General features: G+C 40.4%; 1 long non-coding RNA gene across 2 annotated transcripts; it reads left to right on the top strand.

Annotated features, from left to right (window-relative positions):
* The first annotated feature begins 140 nt into the window (after positions 1 to 140).
* On the top strand, positions 141 to 17,894 carry LOC132885646 (uncharacterized). 2 transcript variants are annotated; one of them, XR_009654623.1, is made up of 3 exons: positions 141 to 338; positions 16,088 to 16,201; positions 16,920 to 17,894. It is a non-coding gene; the product is annotated as an uncharacterized LOC132885646 (long non-coding RNA). The 2 variants fall into 2 exon arrangements; XR_009654622.1 differs by having other exon boundaries at positions 16,890 to 17,894.
* Positions 17,895 to 17,917: the final 23 nt, after the last annotated feature.

Genomic DNA, 17,917 nt, shown 5'->3' with positions numbered 1-17,917 from the left:
GCACAATTATATTATATGAGATTCTTATGAGTGGGAATGTTTATTACTCAACTTCGGAGGCTTGCCAAAGTGAAGGAGGAGGAGGAGGAATACTGAGCGCCTGAGGTCGCTCTAAATCCCTTTAAAAAGCGCCAGAGCTCTCCGTGCTGTGATCACACACACACACACACACACTCCAGACGACACCTACTCCTAACACCTTCTCCTGTTGTCCTGTGGAAGGACAGTACTCTGAGAGGTGAAACACCCAATCCTATTGAGTCTCTGAAATCTGAGCGACGTTGACAGCCAGTTTTGGTGTGACGCACATTTTGCGCTCTCCTCGGTCGATAAAACTGGTAAGTAGATATCTAAGTGACAATTTTCAGTGCACAAAAGAAAACTGCTAAATTGCCTATAAAAGGGAATTAAACGCCTGTTTTGTGAATTCCTTTACCTGACTGTTGTTGGAGGTGTGTCATGGTGGGCGTGTCTGCCAGCCAAGAACCCTCATCATTATACTGCATGTTTATTTGGCTGACAGCAGAGTCAAGGATATTAAACACCATAATAAACCAGCTCACCTCACTCCTATAGCTCTATAGCTTAGAAATATCAAAGCCGTTGTCTTTGTTACAATGTAAAATGAAGATGGTTTGTTGGACTCCCATTGGTTGGTTCAGTACTTTTCGGTCACAGTGTTGTGTCTTGTTGTTGCTGCTGCTTTATAGCAATTTATAACATAGCATAGCATAACATAAGCGTCCAATGCAAAGATAATCAGCTTAATCTAACAGACTAAACACCTCAAAAATGTTTTCTCGACCATTAACAGGTCTGATTATGAATTCCATGAATTATATCCCCCCCCCCCCCCCCCCCCCAGATCAATTACGTATGTACTCTAAAACTAGGCTGCAAGACGCACTTCCTGAGCATGAAAAGCACTTATAGACTCCACCATGTGTACATTCTTGTGCTCCATGTGCGTCACGTACAGCACGCGAGCAGTGGAGTAGTGAGAACTGCGCGCACGTTTGCACCAAACTGATGAGAGTATTGAGTTCTTGCTGTTTTTCTTTTATTTCATATAGTGCCTTTCCGTAACTATTGATCCCAAATCCTGTCACGTATTTGAGGCGTGTTGCTGCATGAAGCCCAAACCTATAGTGGTGCTTGAAAGTTTGTGAACCCTTTAGAATTTTCTACTGTATATTTCTGCATAAATGTGACCGAAAACATCATCAGATTTTCACACAAGTCCTAAAAGTAGATAAAGAGAACCCAGTTAAACAAATGAGACACAAATATTATACTGGGTCATTTATTTATTGAAGAAAATGATCCAATATTACATATCTGTGAGTGGCAAAAGTATGTGAACCTCTAGGATTATCAGTTAATTCTGTTAACTGATCACCCTGTTTTATTTAAAGAACAGGGATCTATCAACGTCTGATCTTCACGACACATGTTTGTGGAAGTGTATCATGGCACGAACAAAGGAGATTTCTGAGGACCTCAGAAAAATCATTGTTGATGCTCTGAAAAGGTTACAAAACCATCTCTAAAGAGTTTGGACTCCACCAATCTACAGTCAGATAGATTGTGTGAAATGGAGGAAATTCAAGACCATTGTTACCCTCCACAGGAGTGGTCAACCAACAAAGATCACTCCAAGAGCAAGGCATGTACTGTAATCGTCAGCAAGGTCACACAGGACCCCAGGGCAACTTCTAAGCAACTGAAGGCCTCTCTCACATTGGCTAATGTTAATGTTCATGAGTCCACCATCAGGAAAACACTGAACAACAATGGTGTGTATGACAGGGTTGCATGGAGAAAGCCACTGCTCTCCAAAAAGAACATTGCTGCTCGTCTGCAGTTTGCTAAAGATCATGTGGACAAGCCAGAAGGCTATTGGAAAAACGTTTTGTGGACGGATGAGACCAAAATAGAACTTTTTGGTTTAAATGAGAAGCGTTATGTTTGGAGAAAGGAAAACACTGCATTCCAGCATAAGAACCTTATCCCATCTGTGAAACATGATGGTGGTAGTATCATGGTTTGGGCCTGTTTTGCTGCATCTGGGCCAGGACGGCTTGCCATCATTGATGGAACAATGAATTCTGAATTATACCAGCAAATTTTAAAGGAAAATGTTAGGACATCTGTCCATGAACTGAATCTCAAGAGAAGGTGGGTCATGCAGCAAGACAACGACCCTAAACACACAAGTCGTTCTACCAAAGAATGGTTAAAGAAAAATAAAGTTAATGTTTTGGAATGGCCAAGTCAAAGTCCTGACCTTAATCCAATCGAAGTGTTGTGGAAGGACCTGAAGCAAGCAGTTCATGTGAGGAAACCCACCAACATCCCAGAGTTGAAGCTGTTCTGTACGGAGGAATGGGCTAAAATTCCTCCAAGCCGGTGTGCAGGACTGATCAACAGTTACCGGAAACGTTTAGTTGCAGTTATATATGCACAAGGGGGTCACACCAGATACTGAAAGCAAAGGTTCACATACTTTTGTCACTCACAGATATGTAATATTGGATAATTTTCCTCAATAAATAAATGACCAAGTATAATATTTTTGTCTCATTTGTTTAACTGGGTTCTCTTTATCTACTTTTAGGACTTGTGTGAAAATCTGATGATGTTTGAGGTCATATATATGCAGAAATATAGAAAATTCTAAAGGGTTCACAGACTTTCAAGCACCACTGTATTTCCGCCCATGCAGTGTTCGCTATAGCTGATTTTTTTTTTCAAAAATCTATGAAATTAAAATCCTGACGTGAAATCTTTGCTTGATACTTAGCATTACGCCATACTGTCAGGAGAAGATACTGCAAATCACTCAGTGTACATCTTGGAGTGCCTCAAGTATCTCCAATTTACAATTCATCTCACTTGTTATTATTAATTTAATGCTCCACTTAAGTTTTCAAATATTACAGTGCAGACTGTAAAAGAACATGAAAGTGCAGACATTTTTTTTTTTTTACAGCATAATCTATCTTGTGACTTGTTATGCATACCAATCCAGTCCACAGTTTTTGGAGAGGTAATGGCAGCATGGTGGTGTAGTGGTTAGCACTGTCACCTCACAGCAAGAAGGTTCTGGGTTCGAGCCCAGTGGCTGACGGGGGGCTTTTCTGTGTGGAGTTTGCATGTTCTCCCCGTGTCTGTGCGGGTTTCCTCTGGGTGCTCCAGTTTCCCCCGCAGTCCAAAGACATGCGGTTAGGTTAACATGGGGCGGTCATGGCCTGAGGTTGGGCTGAAGTGCCCTTGAGCAAGGCACCTAACCCACAACTGCTCCCCCGGCAGCTATAGCATAGCTGCCCACTGCTCTGGGTGTGTGTATGCATATGTGTGTTCACTACTTCAGATGGGTTAAATGCAGAGGGGGAATTTCACTGTGCTTAAGTCTGTGCTTGAGTGTACGTGTGATAAGTTTAGGCTTCTTGTCTTGTTACTTAGTACGTGGGTCTTCACAGTTCTTTGAATAGTTAATGTCTTATGAGATTAATTGATTAAAAACCTACTGAAATATTATTAACATAACAGTTCTGTTCAGGGGCGCCATCAGAAATTGTGGGCCCCCCAACTTTGCCCACCTTCGTCACAATTGCACTATTGTCATTATTTGACTTTTGATAGCCCATGGACCTTGAGTTTGTGACTTTGTTATTACATTTTATGTATTAACCTACCAGGGACTAGATGAAAACTGGTCAGTGACTAATTCTGGTGCATTTACAATCACAAATGAAAATTCAAGATTTTGCCACATGCCTTTTTGTGCTAGGACAATTGGTAGTGAAATGTGTGATGTGACTGCTAATAAATCATAGAACACGTAACCATGTCAAGCACTTGACTGGTGTCCCTTCTTAGCAGCACTTTAATCTAGCAAACTGTATATGGCACTCGCTCATTAAAAACTTCAATCCTAAAGCATTTATGGGTTGTATTGCTGCTTACCTCCTTCTCCAAAGGGGGTTCAGTGGTTTGGCAGGGCGGAGGTCCCCCTGAGGCTGAATCTGTGCATATTTAGGGCACCCCATTAGTTATGAAACTGGTTATTAGCACCAGCATAACATAATATTTCATCTTGTTTATTATCACACAAGTCAGTTCAGTTATTAAAATGGAAAAAATGTCACTGTACAAACTGTAAAAGTGTTCTCTTGATAGGCTAATCCAACCACGTTCATACTGTTCATTTACCATTCGCTAATATTTTGAACACACATGTGAGCGATAGCTACCTTTCTTTGGGAAAAACTGAGTGACCAGTTGCCTGCCTCTCCGGTCCCTCTCAGCTTTCAGCTGCCTTTCTTTACGTTTTTGACAGCCACTCTTCATATTTAGCGATCATAGACTGTACGCACTCCACTGCTGGCTGGCTGGCTGCTGCACCGCGACACAGCAGCAAGTAGCGTTGCACTGATCAGCACACAGATTTAACGCGTTGCGCTTCTACCAGAACTGGACTGTACCATTTCGCAAAAGGGGGAGGGTTAAATGACAATATGTTGAAGAACTCAAGAAATAGACAACCTTGTTCAATTAGCTCATTTTACCAGATGGAATATTGCATTGTTGTTATTTCAAAAGTCTTATTAAAATCATTAAAAGCATATTATCAGCCCCTTAAAGGGCCCCATGGCAGTGCTGGGCCCCTAGAATTGTTCTAACCTTTCCCCCCCTGGCGGTGCCCATGGTTCTGTTATAGGAAAACATTGCAGTTTTTATTACCAGTATTGTCAGTAACATTAGACCAGGATTGAACCAAGGAGGCTGGAGGGGTGAGGCAGCAGCACAATCCACTGTGCCTCTAAATCCACCGTCTAACAGACCAAATTCAGTACACAAGTTTCCAAATAAGTACACAAAATTTAAATGGCAGCAGTGCCAGTGCTGTGCTGGGCTCAGTGCCAGACCCCAAAGGAGTAAAACAGATACAAACCCACATTGGTCACAGTGCAATGACTCTGAAAATCCTACTGTAAGAAATCTCAGAGAAAACAAATCTCTGCCTATCATTAATGCAGAAATAGTAAATGCAGTTTCACATTTGAAAGAAGCCTGGAAAAGTTCATTCTAATTCATTTTCATCCCATGGTCCAAACGGCATTTTATGAATTCTGATTGTATGAGTAACAATATGATTGTTTTGGTATTTAAAATTCTGCTGTTTATACAGAAAGAGAAAACAGAACGTGAGTGGGAAACCTGCAATAGCATGAATTCTGTGTATCCAGTGGGACTTGCGTAGTTTTCTTAGAAACGATTAGAGAGTAGGTGTGGTGATGTGTTGCAAGTAAAAACTTTTGATTACTTCTTGGAAAATGTCAGTTTGAATTCCTGCTTATGTGGTAACGAAACCTATAAAAGCAACGGAACAAATACTGACTGAGATATAGCTTGAGCCTCCATTTAGTTCAGTAACATGGAAAAGTTGTTTAGACAAGTTAGACATTTTGTTTGTAAATGATTTGGACATGCAGTTGGATTTAGTTAAATTACCACTTGAGCAGCAAAACAGCTAAATATAGGATCGTGGCTTTTTCACATCATACTGAGACAGAAATATATCAGCACATTCAGCTGAATGGTCAGTCGGGGCTTTTCTCTCTCTCAAGTTATAGAAATGTAACTGAAAGTTGGCTCACTCTAGCCTTTATGTCCTCAGTTGTGATTTGTTTTGCTCCCTCTCAGTTGGGTTCTGGACTATATCCCTCTTGTGTACTGCCAGGGAATGAACAAGACCTTACAATTCCTCACCACTGATCAGGCACTGTACACCACATGTCTGATATGAGAGATAACAGATAGAAGAGCATGCTGGCTAGATTTATGATAATAGCAAGAGAAAAATTCCAATTAGCACTGTTGCTTTTCAGTTGAAAGTTTAGGGCTTAAGGAAGTGCTCAGTAGTTTCATTGACAAGGGTGATGAGGATGATAAACATTCATTTAAAACTTTAGTGCAATTTTACTGTTGTTTTGTAGCTCAAGTAATAGAAAAGCTGCTGGGGGAAATCCACTGAATTACTTACATACATACATACATACATACATACATACATACATACATACATACATACATACATACATAATATTAGAGGCAGTGCCTAAAAGCAGAGCTCCTGATGAGTGTATGAGCAAAATATTTGCAAGGACACAAAATCAATCTGAATAGAATAATAGAATTCATATTATAGAATATGAACCATCAAACTGTGTAGTGTAGTATTTTTTATGTCAATAAATTGCTGCATTGTCTTGTAACAATAATTAGATATGCATCACATTTATGAATACATATTTATTCCTTTCTTTGACACCGCATGCCATGTGCCAGGAACAACACCATGATATTTATTATGGTGTGACTCTGCTGGGTGCCTGGTGGACAGCAGTGAACCAGTGCTTTCACTTTATATCATTACTATATAGTTACAATTGAATATCAAACTTGATATGTTAAACAGTTTTCTGTTACATCGGTCACGTCCATGTGCAATGGCACTCAGAGTGCACAGCACCATGAGGACTAATTACCATGCACCTGTTCCTGATTAGAGTGCAATCACAGCACATACATATAAGGACTCTCAGTAACACACAGACTTTGTGAAGTATATGCTCTGTACCCTGTGTCTGATGTTACCAAACCTTGTATTTTGTATTGCGTTTCTGGTTTTGACCCTGTTTGTGTTTTTGGTCTTTGGCTATTGTATTACCTCTGAAATCCTGTCTGTGCCTCACTTGACCACTGCCTATTTTTCGACTCTACCTTTGTCTACATTTTGGATTTATTTGCTAGCGTGCTTTCAATAAAACTCTTCCTGTGATTACATCCATCTACTACCCTTACATGACAGAAACTATCAATTGTCCAACAAGGTAGTGGACGAACAAAACTGTTTTAACTAGTTTTATATGAAACTGTCGTGAATATTTTCCGTAAAGTGTGTTAGTAAATAATCTCACTCTATTTTTTTTAAAAAGCAAATTAAAAATATGTGCTGAATAAAAACCCATCTAGCTTATGTAAATAAAGATACAAATTTTGTTGTCCAGTGGTCATGTTTGAGATACAGTGGATATAAAAAGTGTACGGTACACACCCCATTAAAACGATAGGTTTTTCTGATGTAAAAAAAAAAGAGACCACAATAAATAATTTCAAAACTTTTCCCACCTTTAATGTGACCTATAACCTGTACAATTCAATTGAAAAACAAACAAATCTGTTAGGGGGAAGAAAAAAAAGTACAATAGGCTGGTTGCATAAGTGTACACACCCTTAAACTAATACTTTGTTGAAGCACCTTTTGATTTAATTACAGCATTCAGTCTTTTTGGGTAGGAGTCTATCAGCCTGCCACATCTAGACTTGGCAATATTTGCCCACTCTTCCTTGCCAAAGCGCTCCAAATCTGTCAGATTGCGAGGGCATCGCTTGTGTACAGCCCTCTTCAGGTCACCCCACAGATCTTCAATTGGATTTAGGTCTGGGCTCTGGCTGGGCCATTCCAAAATGTTTTGGGGGTCACTGTCATGCTGAAAGATGAAATTCAGCTTTCTAGCAGACACCTGAAGGTTTTGGGCCAAAATTGACTGGTATTTAGAACTGTTCATATGATTAAAGCCCCTGTTCCAGCTGAAGAAAAACAACCCCAAAACATGATGTTGCCACCACCATGCTTCACTGTGGGTATGGTGTTGTGCAGTGTTGTTTTTGTGCTGAACATACCTTTTGGAATTGTGGCCAAAAAGTTCAACCTTGGTTTCATCAGACCGTAACACATTTTCCCACATGCTTTTGGGAGAGCTGATGTATTTTTTTTTGCAAAATTTAGCCAGGCCTGGATGTTTTTCTTTGACCCTACCTCATAGTCCAGACATATGGAGACTACAGGAGATTGCTGTCACATGTAGTACACAGCCAGTACTTGCCAGAAATTCCTGCAGCTCCTTCAGTGTTGCTGTCGGCCTCTTGGCAGCCTCCCTGACCAGTTTTTGTCTTGTCTTTTCATCAATTTTGAAGGGACGTCCAGTTCTCAGTAATGTCACTGTTGTCCCATATTTTCTCCACTTCTTGATGACTGTCCTCACTGTGTTCCATGGTATATCTAATGCCGTGGACATTTTTTTTTGCACCCTTCTCTTGACTGATACCTTTCAACAATGAGATCCCTTTGATGCTTTGTAAGCTCTCTGTGAACCCTGGCTTTTGCTGGAGGATGCAACTGAGTAAATGTCTGAACTTTACGGTATTTGGGGTTAATCAGAGTCAGTTTAATTGATGGCAGGTGTGAACCCAAAAAGACTGAATGCTGTAATTAAATCAAAAGGTGCTTCAACAAAGTATTAGTTAAGGGGTGTGCACACTTATGCAACCAGCTTATTGTACGTTTTAATTTTTTATGCTTTTCCCCCTAACAGATTTCTTTGTTTTTCAATTGAATTGTACAGGTTATAGGTCACATTAAAGGTGGGAAAAATTTTGCAGTTATTTATCGTGGTCTCTCCCTTTTTTTTTTTTAATTTTACATCAGAAATACCTATCATTTTAACAGAGTGTGTGCACTTTTTTTTTTTTTATCCACTGTACGTTGCTGTGCACTTACAATCAGGTATCCTGTGATGGTATATGTTTGTCTTTTATACATACGGATATTGTACGGTTGTGAAAGTCTTCAAAAATCAGGTCAGTGCATTACCATATACCAAACTCTCACGGTTACCAGAGGACTAGCCCCCCACTGTAACCCTAGCTATGTAATAGGCGATAGGCCGAGGGCTACAGAAACGGAGATCAGCGCTGCCCTATGCACCACATGGGATGGGAAGGCATTACCATATTCTCTTAAGGTTGGATCACCGCTTTGCACGTGGGGAGCTCTGCTATAATATACTCCCAACAAGCCCAAGAGTCAGACTTAATCCTATGATCAACACCAGGGTTGAAGTAAAAGTCTTAACTAAGCACAGACAGCACAAGGTTACATTCCTAAAGATACGCTGCTGTGATTAATGATGTATAGTGATTGTAACACAATGTACAATACACACATAGCACTTCATCTCATCTCATTATCTCTAGGCACTTTATCCTGTTCTACAGGGTCGCAGGCAAGCTGGAGCCTATCCCAGCTGACTACGGGCGAAAGGCGGGGTACACCCTGGACAAGTCGCCAGGTCATCACAGGGCTGACACATAGACACAAACAACCATTCACACTCACACCTACGGTCAATTTAGAGTCACCAGTTAACCTAACCTGCATGTCTTTGGACTGTGGGGGAAACCGTAGCACCCGGAGGAAACCCACGCGGACACGGGGAGAACATGCAAACTCCGCACAGAAAGGCCCTCGCCGGCCACGGGGCTTGAACCCAGGACCTTCTTGCTGTGAAGCGACAGCGCTAACCACTACACCACCGTGCCGCCCCATATAGTACTTTTTATGTTTAATTGCTACACGTAACACAACTCTTGATGATTTCCAAAACAGAGAGGAGACTCTGTAAAATAAATCTTGATCATGCTGATCCATAACACTTCTGCAATCCTTTATATACTAAAACACCATAAGCAGAGGTAGATACACGTAAACATGAAAGGACATACAATGATCAATGTTCAACAGTTTCCAAGAATCATATAAAATCTAAAGCCTGTGCTTGTATTGAGTGCATACTGGTTCCTTACATAATACTGAATCTTATCGCGCATGCTTCAAAGGCAGTTTTCCCTTAGGTTTTGCATAGAACATCAGGCAAATGTAAATTCACAATTGCCACTTTTGCCTGAAGAGAAAATGACATTTTTCCAGATGGATTTTTATGGGCTAAGAATGAATTGAGTTCATTATGTACCAGATTATGAATAGTGTGAGAAAGCTGCCAGGCATATGAAAGTTTACCAAATAGCTATGGGGCGGATGGAGGGAGGGTAGGAGAAAGAAAGACTCTACAGAGGAAGAGTATATGTTTAGATAAACCAAGGTAACTCTTTAACCAGCTTTAGAGAAAACAAGAAACTTTTCATATTGCATGAAAATACTGTCATGACTGCAGTTCTGTACTGGCATAAATTTTTGGGATAGTCATTTTCTCAGGCCCTTTATCTGATGTTGCAACCTTATGCACATATACACTATATTGCCAAAAGTATTTGCTCACCCATCCAAATTATCGGAATCAGGTGTTCCAATCACTTCCATGGCCACAGGTGTATAAAATCAAGCACCTAGGCATGCAGACTGTTTTTACAGTTTGGAGCTGGCCCCTTCCTCTTCCAACATGACTGTGCACCAGTGTACAAAGCAAGGTCCATAAAGACATGGATGACAGAGTCTGGTGTGGATGAACTTGACTGGCCTGCACAGAGTCCTGACCTCAACCCGATAGAACACCTTTGGGATGAATTAGAGCAGAGACTGAGAGCCAGGCCTTCTCGTCCAACATCAGTGTGTGACCTCACAAATGCGCTTCTGGAAGAATGGTCAAAAATTCCCATAAACACACTCCTAAACCTTGTGGACAGCCTTCCCAGAAGAGTTGAAGCTGTTCTAGCTGCAAAGGGTGGACCGACGTCATATTGAACCCTATGGATTAGGAATGGGATGTCACTTAAGCTCATATGTGAGTCAAGGCAGGTGAGCGAATACTTTTGGCAATATAATGTATGTGAAGTGAAATTAAATGAAAATTTAAAAATATAAAAGTGTGTATCATGAGCATTGACGCCACAGAAATTACAATATAAAAACCCATAAGTAATGTCACAATTCTATACTTCACTATCTAGTATATTTTTCATAATATTTTCATTTCATTTCCTAAGAAGAGAGCCTGAAACCAGCTATCTCATCTCATCTCATTATCTGTAGCCGCTTTATCCTGTTCTACAGGGTCGCAGGCAAGCTGGAACCTATCCCAGCTGACTATGGGTGAAAGGCGGGGTACACCCTGGACAAGTTGCCAGGTCATCACAGGGCTGACACATAGACACAGACAACCATTCACACTCACATTCACACCTACGGTCAATTTAGAGTCACCAGTTAACCTAACCTGCATGTCTTTGGACTGTGGGGGAAACCGGAGCACCCGGAGGAAACCCACGCGGACACGGGGAGAACATGCAAACTCCACACAGAAAGACCCTCGCCGGCCACGGGGCTCGAACCCGGACCTTCTTGCTGTGAGGCGACAGCGCCAACCACTACACCACCGTGCCGCCCCAAAACCAGCTATCTCATCTCATCTCATTATCTGTAGACGCTTTATCCTTCTACAGGGTCGCAGGCAAGCTGGAGCCTATCCCAGCTGACTATGGGTGAAAGGCGGGGTACACCCTGGACAAGTCGCCAGGTCATCACAGGGCTGACACATAGACACAGACAACCATTCACACTCACATTCACACCTACGGTCAATTTAGAGTCACCAGTTAACCTAACCTGCATGTCTTTGGACTGTGGGGGAAACCGGAGCGAAACCAACTATCATTTATGTGAATTAAAAAAAAAAAAAAGATACAAATTGGTTGAGTTCATTTTACATCAGCAATGTAATGTAATAGGGAAAGTGTTGAATGTAAGCCAGTATAACTGGTGTGTGGTTCATGTTTAAACACGTTAAAGATTCTTGAACGATTTATCACTGTATTACTGATTATCACAAGGCGTTTGACATAGTGGCTCCCAGCACTGTATGATTATCATTCTAAGATTAGCAGGCCCGCTATGGGAACACGACACGCTCTGTAGACTAATGCCAATCAAGGGTTTAGCAGAATGTTGACGTAGATTCAGGCTTGCATAGCAAAAGATAGGCAGCTTGGCAGTCAAGGAGAGATAAGATTAGATATGATTATCACGCCTAATCAGTTGTAGCTCTTCCATGGAGGGGTGGACCAGCATCCCACCATATATAGCAACCATTCAGCAAATATTAATCTTTATAATCCTTATTCACAACTCCATACAGTTTAAATTTGATTAAACACTAATTAACTGCTTTAAGTGATCAATGATTTTAAAAAGTAACAATTTGACAGATATAAGCCAGCGTATCCACTGATTTTGCTTACCTTTCTAGATGCTGGACAATTGTGAGATGACACACTCACTGACTCATTTAGCTCCATAGAGTTATTATTGAAGGGTCAAAAAAAGGCATCTGCAACAAGCACTAATAGATAATAAATAGATAATAAATCATGTTGCCCCATGTTAGCTCAATGAATATTTTCAGTGTAGGAGGTGCAGTGGACGGGGTGGTTAATGACCGGGCTAATGGCATATTTTATGCCCAATTGAGCTAGTTTACAGTGCTTTGAAAAAGTATTTATACCCCTTGAACTTTTTCACATTTTTCCACCTTACAACCACGAACTTAAAAGTTTTTTATTGAGATTTTATGTGATAGACCAACACAGAGTAGCACATAATTGTGAAGTGAAACGAAAATGATAAATGGTCTTCAAAATTTTAAACAAATAAAAATCTGAAAAATGTGGTGTGCATTAGTATTCAGCCCCCCTGTGTCAATACTTTGTAGAGCCACCTTTTGCTGCAATTACAGCTGCAAGTCTTTTGTGGTATGTCTCTACCAGCTTTGCACATCTAGACACTGAAATTTTTGCCCATTCTTCTTTGCAAAATAGCTCAAGCTCAGCCAGATTGGATGGAGAGCGTCTGTGAGCAGCAATTTTCAAGTCTTGCCACAGATGCTCAATGGGATTTAGGTCTGGACTTTGACTGGGCCATTCTAACACATGAATATTCTTTGATCTAAACCATTCCATTGTAGCTCTGGCTGTATGTTTAGGGTCATTGTCTTGCTGGAAGGTGAATCTCCTTCCCAGTCTCAAGTCTTTTGCAGCCTCCAACAGGTTTTCTTCCAGGATTGCCCTGTATTTAGCTCCATCCATCTTCCCATCAACTCTGACCAGCTTCCCTGTCCCTGCTGAAGAAAAGCATCCCCATAGCATGATGCTGCCACCACCATGTTTCACAGTGGGGATGGTGTGTGCAGGGTGATGAGCAGTGTTAGTTTTCTGCCACACATAGCGCTTTGCATTTAGGCCAAAAAGTTCAACTTTGGTCTCATCTGACCAAAGCACCTTCTTCCACATGTTTGCTGTGTCCCTTACATGGCTTCTGGCAAACTGCAAATGGGACTTCTTAAGCCTGTCTTTCAACAATGGCTTTCTTCTTGCCACTCTTCCAAAAAGGCCAGATTTGTGGAGCGTACGACTTATAGTTGTCCTGTGCACAGATTCTCCCACCTGAGCTGTGGATTTCTGCAGCTCCTCCAGAGTGATCATGGGCCTCTTGGCTGCTTCTCTGACCAGTGCTCTCCTTGCTCGCTCTGTCAGTTTAGGTGGACGGCCATGTCTTGGTAGGTTTGCAGTTGTGCCATACTTTTTCCATTTTTGAATGATGGATTGAACAGTGCTTCTTGAGATGTTCAGAGCTTGGGATATTTTTTATAACCTAACCCTGCTTTAAACTTCTCCAGAACTTTATCCCTGACCTGTCTGGTGAGTTCTTTGGTCTTCATGATGCTGTTTGTTCTTCAGTGTTCTCTAACAAACCACTGAGGCCTTCACAGAACAAGTGTATTTATGCTGAGAGTAAATTACACACAGTAGGACTCTATTAACTAATTAGATGACTTCTGAAGGCAATTGATTGCACTGGATTGTATTTAGAGGTATCGGAGTACAGGGGGCTGAATACTAATGCACACCACACTTTTCAGATTTTTATTTGTTTAAAATTTTGAAGACCATTTATCATTTTCGTTTCACTTCACAATTATGTGCTACTCTGTGTTGGTCTATCACATAAAATCTCAATAAAAAACTTTTAAGTTCATGGTTGTAAGGTGGAAAAATGTGAAAAAGTTCAAGGGGTATGAATACTTTTTCAAGGTACTGTAAAAATACCAATATTATCTTGATTTATAGCAAATAATTGGAATATTAGTCTAAAATTTTCACGAACGAGGGGAAAAAATGTAAGTAGAGACAGTTTGTATTGAAACATTTATGGTATAAATGGGGGTGTAGTTTCAGTATTATGTGGTTCTTGAGACCTAGGTGGGCTGGAGATTTTGCTGACACTTGGCAGTCAACACTGCTGTATCAAATACGGCTGACCAAAGGCATGTCTAAAATTACTCAAAGCGAGTTGCTAGACTGATGACTGTATGTTGTCTATTTTTAGGGTAACTCTAAAATTCACTAGAGTGTAGCCGATAGGCATAAACCTTTCACCTTAATTTTGTTTGAGATTATGTAATGATAAACATTGTCACCAAAATCTATGGTCATGCTGCCCTTAAAGTGCATATCACGGATAAATTCAGGAGCAAGATCAATGTAATTTTCCTATTTTATATTAAACTTTGGTCAAATATCTGTCACATCTTGCACTTTCTGCAATTTTTTTGACCTTGCTCAATACCAGAAAAGTTCAGTTGAAATCAAGCCATTTGAGGCGAATTGGTCCGCCTCTGAAAAAACTTGGCATTTGGATTTCCCGGCAAACATTGATTATCGTGACGTCGCGTGCGGGACGCCTCCCTCTGAATCCTACGTCAGCGCTGGTTTGTTTATGAGAAAACGACCTGGTGGTTTTCTGCAAATTTCTTCAACGTTATCGCGTAATTATTAAAATGGTTAACAGATGTATCGTAGGAGGGTGTAGCAACACCAATCTTGATGGGATTAGTACTTATCGTTTTCCAAAAGACCGGACAATGAGAGAGAAATGGGAGCACTTCGTGCGAGGCACCCGGAAGCCAAGGACCAAAGCAGAGCCGAGAAAAAGACCAAGAAAATCGGCAATTCACAAGTTGACTGTTGCCAGGGTAAGAAATAAGAGCGACTATACTCTAAATTAGGTGTTCCTGTGTTTGTGCGGTACACGGATAATGTTATTTATTGACACAAAAGTAAACAACACGAAAGCGCTGGGCGATAATACACTTACTTCACATGCATCAAGGGATGCGTGTCAGGGCTTGAGATCTTGGGACCTGTCAAACACGACATGTATATACAACCCTGCTTAGCCGATTCCATGTGTGTAGCTTATGAAATCTTTCTCCTACAGTAGCCAGTACTCTTCTAAATGAAGAAATATATAAATACATAATAGTACTCAACTCATTATCTCTAGCTGCTTTATCCTGTTCTACAGGGTCGTAGGCAAGCTGGAGCCTATCCCAGCTGACTACGGGCGAAAGGCGGGGTACACCCTGGACAAGTCGCCAGGTCATCACAGGGCTGACACATAGACACAGACAACCATTCACACTCACATTCACACCTACGGTCAATTTAGAGTCACCAGTTAACCTAACCTGCATGTCTTTGGACTGTGGGGGAAACCGGAGCACCCGGAGGAAACCCACGCGGACACGTGGAGAACATGCAAACTCCGCACAGAAAGGCCCTCGCCGGCCACGGGGCTCGAACTCGGACCTTCTTGCTGTGAGGCGACAGCGCTAACCGCTACACCACCGTGACACCCTACATAATAGTAATTAGAAAAAAAATATGATTTATGTAGCAATAGATAGATAAGCATCGATACATGAATCCATGGGTTTAGAAGCTCAGGCGACAATTCCATATTGCAATGCAAAATTGCTTGCTGCTAAACTTGGTCTACACAGACTGTGCACTGAATCCATGCAAGCTTTCTCAGCCTGCTGGCGGATCCGCACGTGACGTCACGAATCTGGCTCCAGACTCCCTTGGGATTTTTCCATACGCGTTTTATTTTATTTTTTTCTGTTGTAGACAGATGGCCTTGTGCAAAATTACCCTTCTGGTGAGTGTGTAAAGGGACATACTTTCATTAAAAAAAAAAAACGAAATTGGTCCAGGATATGCACTTTAACATTTAAATTGTTGAAATAAGACCATGACTGAATGGTTGTTTATAGAGCCTCACCAAAAATGAATTAGCTATTTACTGTGATTGCTTTTATCTGAATTCTATAAAGTACATACTGAATTAATCTCCCTTTCACACTTCTCTCTGAACTTTCCTACCCAGTTCCTTTTTTCACAGTGTCCCCTGGAGGAATGGGTGTGAAGGTACTCCTGTGCTTCCCCTTCTACAGACGCTGCAAAGAGCGATGCAAGGACAGAGAATGTCCTCCTGAAACAGGTAGGAGGGCCATATTCATAATATAAATATGACAATTTGATTTGCTTCTTGGTCTCACTATCATGATTTATATGACTGTTAATCTTGTAGAGCTAATATACAAGGTAGAATAAAAAGTCATGATATAAGTAATTGTGTTAGTTGTAATATACTATAGTCCAGTTTATCACAGCCAGTGCGCTAGCTTTCTGCCTCTGGCCTCGGTAATTCAAATAGTAATTCTTCTTTAACTTTATAGCATGGTGGAAGTGAAATTTTCTTTTGGCATCATACTAATAGTGCTCTATGCTTTTTGTCTAAGGGTTTAATACCTAAGGGTGGATTTGCTATAAAGCAAGATTCATTATATTAACAAACTCCGAGTTAGTCCTAAGTCTCCATAAAGGTTAGATTTAACAGTAAATTTGGTTAAAACAAAAGTAGCTTTAACCCATCCAGTGAGCTGAGCTCCTCCAACATTTCCTGTTTAAAAAACAAACTGTATACATGTAATCAGTGCCTTGTCTTTTGAATAATTATAAATATAGACACAGTATGAAGTGAAATACTTGTTTCACTATACTTAAACTATCCATTCCTTCATTAGTTACATATTCAATATAAAACGTCTAATCCGTTTTCTTCTAAAAACATCAGTGAAGATCCAGCTGATATTAAATATGACAATTTGGTATTTTTCTTATCCTAGTTCTAATGATCCAGTGTTCTTTCTTAAAAGAGCTCGCAGTACCAAAAGCTGAGCCAAAGCCACGTCTCTGCTCAACAGCATCGACAGTCAGCGAGTGCGACAGTGGGAGCAACCTGGGTAGTCCTCAAGCATATTTTTCCCAGAAGGCTCGACTCTCCTTTCGACACCAAATGGATAGCAACTTTAATGCAATAGATGCCACGTATTAACTCGTCAATTGCCAAGGTTTTGAAAATGAACTCTGACCACTGTCAAGAGACAGCTGGGTGGTATCATGGATGGCAGAAATTGGAGTTGCAAGATGGTCTCTTCATGCCACTCAGGATGTCCTGAATTCTGTTCAACATGGTCATCTTATACTCTTATGAATGGAATGGTTACACTGAAGAAGCAAGAGGAGAATACAGAGTGCATTTAGGAAAAAATGTTTACAAGATTACAAAAAGTGCTTTTTATGTTCTCTTTATGTCCCACCATTTTCTGGTATGCCTCTTTTCAAACTGTCTGATACACAGAGGACCACAGATGTCTGCTTATGTCTGGTAATTCTGTGCAAATGGATAATTGTTGATAACAGAACACTTATTTCTCATCTTACTTAAGACAGTCTGCTCTTATTTCTCGAACAAAATCTGAAATTTTTACCTGCAAATTTATTTATTTTTGGTTACTATTTCCTTTTTAATGTTTATTTCTTTATTAAACACTACACACAGGTGTTTTTAGAACTCAAGCTCCATATTCCGTAGAGATTTGTTTATAAAATGATATCTGGAGGGAAAAAAAAAATTTACAGTAGTGATAGTTAGTACTGTACCTATCCAGGACATGTGGTCTACCATTATAACACTAAATACTTTGTATGTCTTTTGTATTAAAATGTTTGTGTGTATTTTTGTAAAATATCTGGACTCAATATTTCATTAAAATTCAAATTTCATGTAATTTTTAAAATTAAAAAGAAATATTTCACATTTATAAAATTAAACAAGGCACTAATGTAAACGCTTTCTTAGTTTTGTGATCTA

Source organism: Neoarius graeffei, chromosome 1 (assembly GCF_027579695.1).
Source record: "Neoarius graeffei isolate fNeoGra1 chromosome 1, fNeoGra1.pri, whole genome shotgun sequence".
Taxonomy (NCBI): Eukaryota; Metazoa; Chordata; class Actinopteri; order Siluriformes; family Ariidae; genus Neoarius; species Neoarius graeffei.
Note: the sequence above shows the minus strand (reverse complement) of the source record. Positions and strands in the feature narration are given on the sequence as shown.